The sequence below is a fragment of the Vicugna pacos genome, unplaced genomic scaffold (assembly GCF_048564905.1).
Source record: "Vicugna pacos unplaced genomic scaffold, VicPac4 scaffold_20, whole genome shotgun sequence".
Lineage (NCBI taxonomy): Eukaryota > Metazoa > Chordata > Mammalia > Artiodactyla > Camelidae > Vicugna > Vicugna pacos.
In genome coordinates this window covers 29122532-29136743 of record NW_027328741.1, presented here as the reverse complement: position 1 = coordinate 29136743, position 14212 = coordinate 29122532, and the positions used below count along the sequence as shown (strand labels likewise).

The 14212-nt window shown below is 33.1% G+C and overlaps 1 long non-coding RNA gene across 1 annotated transcript; it reads right to left on the bottom strand.

The window, feature by feature from the left end:
• Positions 1–12169: 12169 nt before the first annotated feature.
• Positions 12170–13952, bottom strand: LOC140694187 (uncharacterized). Its single transcript, XR_012069927.1, has 2 exons — positions 13705–13952; positions 12170–12514 (listed from the first exon to the last, which is right to left on the bottom strand). It is a non-coding gene; the product is annotated as an uncharacterized lncRNA (long non-coding RNA).
• Positions 13953–14212: the final 260 nt, after the last annotated feature.

The window sequence follows — 14212 nt, the reverse complement described above, 5'->3', positions numbered from 1 at the left end:
TACATGAAACCATTAAAAATTGCCAAAATGATCTTGAGAAAAACAACATATCTGGAGGTATAACTCTCCCGGACACCTTACTATACTACAAACCTAAGTAATAAAAACAGTATGGCATTGGGAAAGAGATATAATCAATTAGAAACAGATAGAGAGCCTAGAAATAATTCCACACACCTATGAGCAATGAATCTATGATAAAAGAGGCAAGAGTACACAATGGAGAAAAGACAGTCTCGTCAATGGATGGTGTTGGGATAGCTGGACATCTAAATGTAAAACAGTGAAATGAGAGCATTCCCTGACATCATATACAAAAATAAACTCCAAGTTTATTAAGGACCTAAATATAAGACCTGATAATATAAAACGTCTAGAAGGGAATGTAGGTGAAACCTTATTTTGTATATATCATAGGAATATTTTCTTATATCAGTCTCCTAAGGCAAAAGAAATAAAAGCAAAAATAAGCAAGTGGGACCTAAACAAGCTTGAAAATTTCTGCACAGCTAAGGACAATATCAATGAAGTGAAAACACTGCCTGTGTAATAGGAGAACATATTTGCAAACAATGCAAGTGACCAGGGGTTAATAGATGTATGTTAATAGATGTAAGATGTATTTAGATTACACAACACAAGATGAAAAACAAAAACCCAATCAATAACAAGAGCAGAGTACCTGAGTTAATATTTTTCCAAAGAAAACTTACAGATGAGTAACAGGCAAGTGATAAAATTGCTCAACATAACTAATTATTAGGTAATTACAAAACAAAACTGAAATGAGGTATCACTTCACATAGGTCAAACAGCTATTATCAAAAAGTCTACAAATAGTAAGTGTTGGAGACGATGTTGAGGTAACAAATCTCTTGTATACTCTTGGCAGGAATGTAAATTGCTACAACTTCTATGGAAAACAGTATTCAGATTTCTTTAAAAACTAAAAAGTTAACTACCATATGACCCAGTAATGCCTCTCATAGAAAAAATCTGGGGAAACAGCCAAAATTGAGAGGAACCAATGTTCACAACAGCACTGTTTATAATATACAAGACAGGGAAGCAATCCAAGAGTCCACAGTAGACTATGGACTTAAGAAGATATGATGTTTCTATAAATATGCAATGGAATATTACTCAGTGATGAGAAAGTATAACACTTTGTTATTTCAGCATCATGAATGGACCTAGTAAATATTGTGCTTAGTGAAGTAACTTAGAAAAAGACAAAAGAATATAACATAATTTATATGTGGAATCTAAAGAATAACAATTATCAGTTTACATCAATCTATAGCTATCTATTGATAGATGACAGATAAATAGATAGATGGACAGATACATACATACATGGTAGATAGATAGATAGAAAGATCGATCGATAGATAGATAAATAGATAGACAGAGACATGATGGAGAGGTAAAGAGATTAGATAGACAAGACTTAAGCAGACTCAAAGATATGGGAAAATATTTATGTTTACCTAAGCGGAAGGGAAAGAGAGTTTAATGGTAGGACATTGACAGATACAAACTAGTATAAATAAAGGAGAGAGGCAACAAGGATAATCTGCATAGGTCAGGGAATTATACACAATGGCTTAAAATAATTGTATGTTACAATCATTTTAATAATTCATAATGCAATAAAATCTACAAACTGGTAAAAATAACTATGCTTTACTTCTGAAGCTACACAATATAGTACATCTACTGTACTTCAATTAAAAATAAAACATCTCATGTGTAATTTAGTCCTTTATCCGCTGATAGAAGCTACCTTAAATATTATTTTATTTTTAATCTTTACCTTTTATGATTACTGTTTCAATTTATTTCTTTTACTGCTATGAACATGTAACCAGTTTGAAGTATCTATATTTATTGCAACTGATTTCCTATTTTTCTGTCTTTAATCCATATATTATAGTAGCATTTAAAAACATATCCAAAGAAACAGTTGCAAATTTCTCATGGTCTCTCCTTAGCATTTTGGTCAATGTTTTTCATATTTTTGCCATTTTATATTTCTTAGAAGGCTTCTTTTTTACACCTATTATAAGTTGTCTCGGTTGTTTATTTTACCTCATTCAGGTATTGTTTGTCTGTTAAAGTCATTATTTTCACTGTATCTCTAAGTGATAATTGTATAAGTATTATTGGGTGAGAGATTTTATATTTCAGTATTTGAAAATGTAATTTTATTTACCCTTGGCCTATGTTTTCTGCTCAGAAATCTGCTGATAGCGTAATGGGGGTTCATTTGTAGATTATCATAACTTTTTTGGATGCTTTTAAAATTTTACTCTGTCATTGACTTGCCAATTTGCATATGACGTATCTTGAAGGAGGTCCCTTTTTCTTAAAGTTATTGGTGTTGGCTCACGGACATGTATATCAGCTTCTTACACAGGTTCGGGAAGTTATCAACTATTACTTCTTTAAATAAACCATTAGCTGCCTTCTAAATTTCTTCTCCCTCCAGGATTCCACTCTAATGTGCACTTCCTGAGGAAGTCTGATGGCTATTGTAGAATTCCCTCACTTTTTAATATCTTGAATCTCTACCCTCTCCTATCATTTCTAGTTTTGTATTGGTGAGTTTGCTAATCTCTCTTCCACAAAGACAATCTACTTCCAATGCTTTCTGTTGCATTCTTCATCTCATTTATTAAATTCTCCTGGTCCTCCAATACTGTTTGGTTATTTTATAGATTCAGTCTCTTTGGTAATGTATTCCTTATCATCATTTCATTTATTCCTGAGCTCACTAAACTGCTTTCTGAGTTTTGTTATTTGTATTGAGATTCTGTATGACACCTATTTGGATTCTCTATTAGTAATATGGCAATATACCATGACTTTAAGTTTGTTTGCTGCAGGGTTGACATTTTGTGTGTGTGTGGGTGCAGTTGCATGTGCGTGTGTGACTGTGTCTGTGTCGGTGACTTTGTGTGTCTATCTGTGTGTGTTCATGCCCTATAATGTTACTGTGATTTGTCATGGTGTTGATAAGTTATTTCTCTGATGACACTAAATAACAGATTTGGAGTTGGAGTCCTTGTTTTTGTTTTCTGGTTGTTTGCAATATTGCACAGCTTTTGTTTTACTTACCTGAGCTAAGTGTGATAATATTTCAAACTGGCACTTTCCAGTCACTATTTTCTGGATAAAGATATGTTTTCATTGTCACTTTTTAGACTTCTCTGGTAGTTAATGCCACTCTTGTCACTGGGATTGTGAACCCTTCCTTTTATTTGATATCCCTTGAAACTCAGTGTACACAGTGAGGAAACATGTAAAGACAGGTGGGTGTTTGGAATCAGGCAAGTGCCTTTGCCATGTCCAGTGTTGCAAGGTAACATGTCTCCACCACTGTGAATGGGGAGTAGGGACAGTGTCATGAATGTCTGAGCGTCTGAAGGATGGAAATTCTGTCTCCATTGTGGCTCCCTCCTAATTACATGTGACCATGAGCACTGGTGAAGTTGGAGGCCGAATCTGTGTGAACCACTGTGACTCTGTTTCTACTGGGTTCTCTGAAATTGTGGACTAAGATATCCTAGTCAGTGGGCCTTGGGTGCAGACACCAAATCTGCTCTTCCCTTAGTTCAGCCTCATTTGTGTATTTTAGTCCATCAAACTTTACCTGTTCACATGCGTTCTGGATTATTGCTTTGTGTTGTAGTTATTTTTCTTCAGATGTGAATGCTTTACTGACTGCAGATGTAAGGGGAGAGACAAAAATAATTTAAACTTATGTCACTTTTAAAAGTATATACTTTTTCAAATGAAAGCTTAAATTCTACTAAGGACATTATAAGAACAGTAAAGAAAGTGAACAAATCACATCCCTTAGTATCATAATACTACAAAATATTTTGTTTTTCCTGGGTTTTTTCTTCAATGTTTTTTACACCTACATACACATTTTACTATAATATATCCCTATAACATCTTTAAAATCAATTAAATTATTAAAATATTTCTCTGTGCTGTAAATATAGCCCTTTTGGTTTTCTAATTTATTACCAGCAGCTTGCACATTTCTGTCTTCTCCATCGTTCTTCCCTGTCCCCAAAGGAAACCATTACTTGGTACACTATACATATATACGTGATTCTGTTTCTGGTTTTTTTTTTTATTATTTCTCTTATATCTTTATTTTCCTCATTTTAGTGACAACATAGTGTGTTTTTCTCTGTATGACTTATTTTACTATGTGCAACAATCTCTGGGTCCACTCACATATTTCCAAATTGCAGTGTTTTATTTTTTAATATGACAATGACTTAGTATTTATTATGTTATCTATATCTCACATCTACTTGAGCCAATCATCTGTTGATAGGCATTTGAGTTGTGCTTCTATCCTTGGCTACTATAAATGATGATGTTAAGAACACTGTGGGTAATATATCTTTTAAGTTAATGTTTTCATTTTTTTGAGATTTGTACCAAAAACTGGAATTGCTGCAACATATCATTCTTCTATTTCTAGTTCTCTGAGCACTGTCCACAGTTTTATAATAGTGGATGCATCAATTTATATTTCCACCAACAGTGTACCTGGGTTCCCTCTTATTGATATTCTTATAAATATTTGTCATTTGTAGAGATTTATTAAAAGCCATTTTGGTTGTTGTGAGATTATATTTCATTCTGGTTTTGATTTTTAATTTCCTAATGAATAGCAACAATATGTTTCTTTTTATATGCATGAAAATCATCCACATGTCTGTTTTTGAAAAGTTTCCATGAAGATCCTTCAACTGTTTTTAAGTTGGGGTCTTTGTTTATTAAATATTTTGTCTAATATGCTATATATATATTATGGATATTAACTTCTTTTTGGTCTCATTGTCTGAAATTTTTCCTTCTATTCTGTCTGATATCATGTCTTGTTGAAGGTTTCCTTTGCTCTGGAAAAGGTTTTGCACATCACACATATACAATAATTAGAATCCCTGTATCGCATAATACATCTATTTTTTCCTCAGTAAACTAAAAACTGTAATTGTTAGTTTTCCTTTATGGTTGAAATTTGAAGACAAATCAAAAATAAACATTGCTATGATTTATCTCAGAATCAGTTCTGCTCCTGTTCTTGGTCAGAAATTGTATAAATTTGTGTTCACATTTGGGAAATTGATCCATTTTTACCTCATTTTTTATACTTTGGAAGGAAGTGCTCTTACATCTTCATTTTACATGTACTGTCTACTTTTCTCAGAACTACTTGTTGAAGAGACTGCCTTTTTTCCATTGTATACTCTTGCCTCCTTCATTGTAGACAAATTGACCTTAGGTGTGTGGGTTTATTTTCGGACTCTTTATTTTGTTCTACTGATCTATGTGTTTCTTTAAGTACCGTATTTTGATGTATTGATTGCTGTAGCTTTGTAGTATGTTATAAATTCAGGGAGGGTAATACCGACAGTTTTGTTCATTTTTCAAAATAATTTTAGAAAATTTGGGTCTTTCAGATTTATGTATAAATTTTATTATTATTCTCCTTGTTTTGTGAAGAAAATTATGGATTCTGTGAGAATGAAAATTTGCTAAAAGAAAAAACCTGAGAAAAATACTAAAGTGTGGAGGATAAATCATGCAATATTAACAACAAATGGATTGCTGTATAAATGAAAGAAAAAATATATAAAAAACATGACAACCAAAACAAAATCCATGGGGTATAGCACAAGCAGTATTAATAGGGATGCTTATAGCAAATTAATCCCACTTATACAAATAGAAAAAATCTCTCTCTTATAAAATACAGTTACCAGCAAATGTTGTAGCAAAATAATAAACAAACTTTTTGCTAGAAGGAAAGACAGCTGAAAGGACAGAACATAATTAAATAAAATAAAGATTAAAATAGAAACATAAAGTCAAACTAAATAATGCCTTTTGAAAGATAAATAAAGTTGATAAACTTTAACCAGATACAAGAGCAAAAAAGATAGTTACAGATTAATAAGCTCAGAGATGAATGAGAAGTTACATCTTATTTCAAAGAAATACAAAGCATCATAAGATGATACAACAAATTATATGCCAATAAAATGGAAAGCCTAGAAGAAATGGACAATTTCTTAGAAAGAACTAATCTACAGAATGGAATGAGAAAGAAAATATAAACAGATTATCACTGATGAAATTGAATATGTAATTAAACCAAATCTTCCAAGAAAAAAAATTACAGGCCTAGACAGATTCTCAGGTGATTTCTGCCAAACATTTTGAGAAGAGGTTTCACCTATACTTCACAGAGTATTCCAAAAATTTCAAGAGGAAGGAAGGCTTTCTACCCCACATTTCTGTATCACACCACTAGTAAAACTGGAACAAATACCTCAAAAAATTACTACTGATAAGCATAGATGCAAAATCATCACTAAATTGTGAGCAAATCAATCAATACATTCAGAGGATTATACATTATGATTAAGTCCATTTTTTTCTAGTGATGCAAAATTGATTCAATACCCACAAATTAATCAGTATGATACACCACACTAACAACCTGATGAATAAAAATTATATGGTCACATCAATAGAGTCATAAAATTTTTTGACAAATTTGGTATCTATTTAAGAATATATTTCTCCTCAAAGTGGGTATGAGGAAACATACCTCAACATAGTTAAGGTCATATATGACAAGAACTCAGCTAACATGACACTCACTGATTAAAAGCTGAAAGCATCCCCAATAAGAGAAGGAAGAAGACAAGAATGCTCACTCTTACCACTTTTATTCAGTATAGTACTGGAAATTCTAGCCATAGCTATCCAAAATAAAAGTAAATAAAATATAACTAATTAAGAAAAGGAGTAAAAGTTTCTGTTTGCAAATGAAATACTTTAAACAGAAATCCTAAAAATGGTGCCACTAAATTACTAGGGAGTTATCAATGCATTTGGTAAAATTTCCGAATTTAAAATTAACATACAGAAAACTTGCATTTCTACTCGCTAACAACAAGCTAATAGATAAAGTGAGAGAAATATCACTTTTACAGCTGGATTACAAAAAAACAAAAAAAATCAAGAAATGTATCCAACCAAGGAGTTAAAAGACCTGTTCTCAGATAACTATATAATTTTTACAAAAGAAATTGAAGATAATGCAAACAGATGAAAGGATATACTGTGTTGGTAGATGAGGGGAAAAAATTTTAAATGACAGTACTAGCCAAGAAAATAAACAAATTAAATTCAGTGCCTATCAAAATACTAAGGGCATTTTCAGAATTTACAATAAATAATTCTAAAATTTACATGTAAATACAAAATAGTTGAAATCAATTAAAAAAAGAAAGAAAAGAAAACAAACAAACTAAAAACACAAATGCTTTGACAAAGAACTAAGAGGATGTATCACTGTCCCTCATTTTAAACTACAATACAAAGCTACAGAATTAAAAGAATATGGTAGTGGCACAGAACAAACAGAATAATGGAACACAAAGAATGCTTCAAAATGAAATCAGACACTTATGGTCATTTAGCCCATTACAAAAATTGAATATACAGTGGGGGAAAGGTAACCAACAGGCATATGAAACCGATCAACATCACTAACCATCAGAAAAATGCAAGTCCAGAACACAATGAGATTTTATGTCACTCCTGTCAGAATGACTATTATTAAAAAGATAACAAACATAAGTGTTCATGAGGATGTAAGAAAAACAACCATGATGCACTGCTGGAGTGAATGTAAATATGTGCTGCCACTGTGGAAAACAACATGGAGATATATCTGAAAATTAAAAATGAAATATATTCCAACATTTCCATATCTGGATAATTATTCCAAGAAAATGATAACACTAACTAGAAAAGATAAATTAAAACCTATATTTACTGCAACATTATTCACAATAGACAGGATATAGAAGCATATTTATTGCTCATCAATAGATGATGGATAAAGATGTGTGTTTATAGTATATATATCTACCCAACTTAAATGCAGATTTATCAATATTTATATATACATACACACACTACATATTTATATGCACTATATATATATGCACACACACACATTAAAATACAATGAGTTATTACTCAGCTCTAAAAAGAATAATTTCTTGTCATTTGCAACAAATTCGTAGACCAAGAGGGTAATATGCTAAGTGAAATAAGTCAGAAACAGAATGACAAATGCTGAATGATTTTACTCATATGTGGAATTTAAAACAAATGAACAAAACAACACAGAAAATGAGTTATAGATATAGAAAGAAACAGGTTGTTCACAAGAAGGAGGGAAATGGGGTAAGGAAAAGAAATTGTTGGGGGAAATCAAGAGAGAAAATTTTCCAGTTGCAAATTAAATGAGTCAGGGGCAAGAAATATACTGTATGGGTATTAGTAAATAACAATAAAATATCTTTACATAGCAACAAGTCATAACTAGATATATTATGGTGAGCAGCTTGAAATGTATTAAAAACTGCAAACAGTATGTTGTGTAAGAGAAACCAACACAGTGTTTAGATTAAAGTACACTTCAAAAACAAAGAAACATTTTTATAGAAAAAAATTAGATTTGCAGTCAACAGAGGCAGAAGTTGGGAAAGGAGAATTTGATTAATGCACTCAAAATCTACAAACCTCCAGCCATAAAATAAACGTGTTGTAAGGATGTCCCATAGTAAAAGGAAAATTACAACTAATACTGCTTTATGTTCTAAATGAATGTTGATAAGAGAGTAGACCATAATATTTCTCATCACAACCAAAAGACAAATTGTATTTTTTTCAAATTGTATCTAAAAGAGATAATGAATTCTCCCTAAAGTTGCTATGATATTTATTTAATGATACTTGTAAATCAAATCACTATCCTGTGCACCTAAACTTACAGAATGTTTTATGCCAATTATATCTCAATAAAAGTGGAAGAAAAAATGGAAAACCAATGGTCATTTTTTCCCATGTCATTTCTCATGATTGTTTTTGCAGCAAGAAAACTTGAATCATGATATACTTATCCTAGGTAAAAATACAAATAAATAAGTGATTCTAATAAATTATACATAAAGATACTAATAAAATTAGTGTTTTGTCATGCCTTAAACTTTCTTCATGTTAAAAGCCCACTGCTTCTGTAGGCAACAAAATATCACTCTGTGTATTCATCTGAGATTAGAGAATAGAAACAAATGGTAACCCTGGCTACTTTTGCTGTGAGTGATAAAGTTCACTGTCTCTGACCGAAAGTCTCATCTCCACGACAGCATCTGTAATAAAGGAACCTGATGGGTTGCTAAAAATCTCAGAATGGTAAAATCTCAGAACTCCTACAATTCTTAACTGTTTTGCATTGGGAATGCAATACTGACTAAGATTTGATTTTGGATAACAATGTGGTGTTTTCTCATGGTTGCAAAAGGGGATGTGAGGATAATCCCTGTTATCCACAACAAACATTTTCGCTCAAGTGCTGGGCAAAGAACTGTAAAGGTTCTGCATTATTAGGACTGAGGACTGCTTTTAAAATGATGACTACGCTTACTCTATTCCAGGTAGTCCAAGGAAAGAAAGGTTGTTGCAATTTCTAGTTGAAGGGGAATAAGTGGCTTAGTTTCTATAAATAAGGCAACGCTGTTCAAAGCCATAATAAATTGTGTCAACAATGAGAATAAGATGAAAAAAATTAGACATAAGCTTAAATTAAAAAGGAGACACAGTCCTATGCTGGGCTCTGGGGACAGGAAAATGTATATACTTCAGTCCAATTCAAGGGTTCATTATAATGGCCCTAGTATCAGCTCGGGATTCAATGAACAGGTAACAATTAGTATACTGGGAGAAATAAAAACTACCTATCCCTGATTGGAAGAAAATCTGGTAGCTCACTGAAACTCTTAACTCACAGAGATTCTGCTAGATGCAGAGGAATAATTCTCTGATGACTCAAAAAAGACAAACAGTTGCTGCTTAACAATCCATTTTCACACACACACTCAATGGTAGACATATTTGTTGTACTTAGTGGGAAGAATTCAGTGGGCAGGTCTCAGATAATAGTTTTCGAACACCAGACTACTTTTCTACTTTTGCCAAAAGTCTAGCTTTTGCAAGGTAGAATACTACAGATGGACAAATAAATAATATTCTTATTTAGGATTTCTAACTTTGAAAGTAAACTGTAGCTTTTCACTTTTCATATTAGAACCTTGTTAATATGATCGTGGTAAGAACCACTGTCTGATAAGAGAGCTGGAAACTAGCTGCTGAACCAGCCCATCTGAACCCCAGACTGCTAATGTAAGAAACAATATAGCCAATATCAGATTTGAGCTGACAAACTTAAAAGCTTGAAATTTCTGTTGTAGGAAAAACCACTGCTGTCCAGACAAAGTTCTCCTGCTGCAAGTGGACTATTTTCTTCTCTTGGTAAATTTCATATAGGTAGGATGTTGCTACAGCTTACCCTGGCCCATTTGCCTTTTCTCCAGATTATCAAAGGCTTTCTTCACAACTGGTGACACATTTTCAGGACTGAATCTTGCCATTTCAGTCTTATCAGCTGACACTGACTGCATGATTGTGAGCAGAAGCCTTAGGCTCCCTGAACTTGCCTACAATTTTTCCAGCATTTCAGGGCATTTCACATTCTGAAAATGCTTCACCTTTAATTTTAAAATAATGGGAAAAAGTCAAAGTCTTCCATGAATATTTTATATTTCTAATATCTGCAGAAATTTGGTGTTCTTGCAGTTAGATAAATTTTTAATTCCACTACCCTCACTTCCTCTTACTCCACACATTTTAGACTGCAATTGGGTTACTGAATATGACCACTCCAACCAACGGGCTAGTACCACTAAGATGTTTCCTGTGTGAAAGTTAGAAGGGGCACAAGTTATGTGGGGTGTATAAACATACATTAAATATTTGCAATGGCACTTTCTCTTCTGGGTAAAGTTCTGATTCTAAGAAGTAAATTAATTAGAAGTCAGTATAGTTATTGGTATGGGGAAGAGAATCAGCTATTTTGGGGTGGGTGGGTGATGAAGAGACAGGAAAATTTCCAGCAAATGGGAATGGAATGCTTTAGGCCTCTGGAGGCATGAATTAAGAAGAAAATAATACTTTTCTCCTGTATCTACCTCCACTTACTCTCTTGAGTGACTATTCCTTGGACTATGAAAACAACTAGTTTGTGGTGAAGAGTAAAGACCATAACAAAATAGTTTGAAAACCATGAGAGTTTTGTTGTTTCAGGAAAGTAGATTTTGCTTAAAGTCAACATATATTTTTCATTCACTAAATAGTAAAATTCATCCTTTGGCATGTGCTGTGCTTACTTTGCTGGTATCCAAGTTAGACAAGGAAAGTGGGATAAACAAAAAAAAATCTGGAGGAGGTGGTTTCTGTGCTGAGACTGGAAAAGTGTAAGTAGGTAAAAGGATGACACACAACTTCCAAGGATGAGCTGGAGCAAAAGCGGTGTGGTTGGAGCTAAAATTGTTGACAAGCATTTGCCTGAATGTATCTCCAGATACAGTGAAAAATTAAGATATGCAAAGGTAGTCAGATGCCAAATTTATAAAGAACTGACTAAACTAAGTTGAGTTTGTGGGCTTAGAGTTGGAAAGGCATTAAGTGCCACCCTGAGGATGTAAGCTGGCCTTTGGCTGGAACAGAAAACAATATAAATGATTGACTAGAAAATATAGTGTAGAATCTTGAGGGCAGGGAATGAAAGCACCCATTGGAATGCTTTGAGAACAACACAAAGAAGACCATTGATAAAATTGCTTCTTAAATTCTACCACGTGCTGAATGTGCCATCTGAGACTACATCATGTGACCTTTATGATTCCAGGGATGACATAATAGAGACCATGATCCCTGGGCTGGTACCTGCATTTATCTCCTGTTCCAACCTATCCTAAGTTAACACTTTTAATAATTTCCAGTATGAACCAGAAACCATTTAGTACTTTTCCCACTCTCCATGTTTTAGTCTTATTCCAAATTCTTCCATTTTCTCTTCTTCCTTACAAGAAATTATTTAAATTTACTCCCATATTGTTCCATCAAATGATCATATCAATCAAATATCTCTTTTTTCTTTAAATGGTAACTTACTCCCCTTTTAACTCTTAATTCTATTAAAAAAATAAAAGGAAAATACAGGTACACATCTATGTTTATTGTTCAAACAAGAAATTTGCAGATATTTGTCGACATTTTTCAACATCATTTTAATCTTTGTTATCCTGTATAATATGGTAATCCTGTGGTAGATCAGTTGTAATTAGGATGAAGTTCATAAACTGAAGATGGCTGATGAGTTGGCCTTGAAAGAGATGTAGCTGATGTATCAGCTATCACTGGCACTAGAATCCGTGGGTTGCTCCCAGGTTGAAGTTTAGAAAAACGACCTTCTTTGGTAGATATGTTGTGATATGTATTTGGAAAAGTAGAAGGCTCCACCATCAGTCCAAAATAATTGCTCTGTATGGGAGACAATATGCTGTACAGAGAAGTAGAATATTTAGTTGTAATGAAGTTCACAACACGGCCATTTGCTTCAGTTTAGCTGCTTTGATAGTGCCAGTGGACAGTGGTCAACTCATTTAAAATAGCACATTGATCCACTGCAATTTGTTCTGGTGGTCTAACTGACCTTGATGATGGAGGAGAAAAATCACCTCTGATAAGGGTAGTTGTATCACCAATTATCTGGGTGGTAGAGGGCCTTCTTATTAGAGGCATGTTTAAATTTGCAGTAGGTTAAAAAGCACTTTCTCCACTAGCATTAACCGCAAAACCAGAATTATGATTATCCACGTTACCCCCTGCTTTAAAGTGCTTCTTTTTGAAATCTTCAGCCAATGAAGATACCAGAGAATCATTTTTAATCCCAACTCTTCTATATACTCTAAGTAAAATCTGGGGATAGCCTCATTTAAAATTTGGATTATGATAGAACTGCAGCTACAACCAAAGGTGAAAATTTTTAGTAATATTTTAAATCAAAATATAAGCCAAAAATTAGCCTAACCTGTAAACCCTCAGATTTCACGTTTACAATGCAAAGATAATATCATCAAAATATGAACATTGTTGACGATATTTTGAAGTTTCTTGTTTGGAAACTACACATTTAAATAGTATAGTCATCAAATTTAAGAAGGTAGTATTTGCAGTAATGGTTTATGCCACATTTTAAAAGCAGCATTAATACCTTTATTTTGATTTCTGGTAAGATTCAGAGTTTCAAGCAAAGTTTCTCATAATTTTGACTTCTTAAGGTACTGTCCTCATTTTTTAGAAAAAAATAAAGTATTTTAGCCTTAGTAGTTTAATACAATTTTCAAAATCTATCTTAACGTTTATATTACCATAGGTTGATTTACACAATAAAATTTTATATATAAGTTACCAAGTGGTATCTAAAATTTCTGTATACCTTTCTTAAAACAGAGACATCTTTTTCTTCTGCCAGAATGTCAACTAGACAAGCAGATCTTTGAAAATTCTGCTGCACTTTACCAAACCCATAAAGGTTAAGCTGTCTAACTAAACTTTTCTTACTTCCAATTTCAAATATTCTGAAAGGAGGCTTTCTTTCCAAAACTTCCTTCTTAAAGACATCTTCAACAATCACTATGGAAGGTCCATTATCACCCCACCAGATGGATTTAAGTTCGTCACTCGCACCTTTTTTCCAGAGTTTTTTTGAAATGTCAGAGAACGAAAATCATTATGTTCATCTGGTTCAGAGACACAATGTGTGTAACATGGACTTTTAATCAAGGATCTTTCAGACAAATAATGAACAGCATTTTCTTCAATCATAGTCTTCAAGTCCAAGTCCACAAGGAATGTTTGATCACGCAATAGAGATCTACCGGAGTTCCTGAAACAGTTGGTCCATCTTTACGAGACACAACTTGAATTTCTGAAGAAAAATGTGCCATCTCAAGTAACTTTATCTACAGCTACCTTTTTATTCTGCATGATTTTGAGCACTGCATCTTCAAATGCTGCTTTGGTAGGCCTGCACAGATAAACTGCTAGGCCATCACAATGGTTCTCAACCTGAGTAGCTGTGACATCACTAAACGACTGATCTCCTAGCAACCCAAGTGTAATGTTCAGTCAGTGTTTACTTCTCATTCATCCAGTTAAAATGAAACATGTAGGATGTTTATTTTTATAGTGTGAT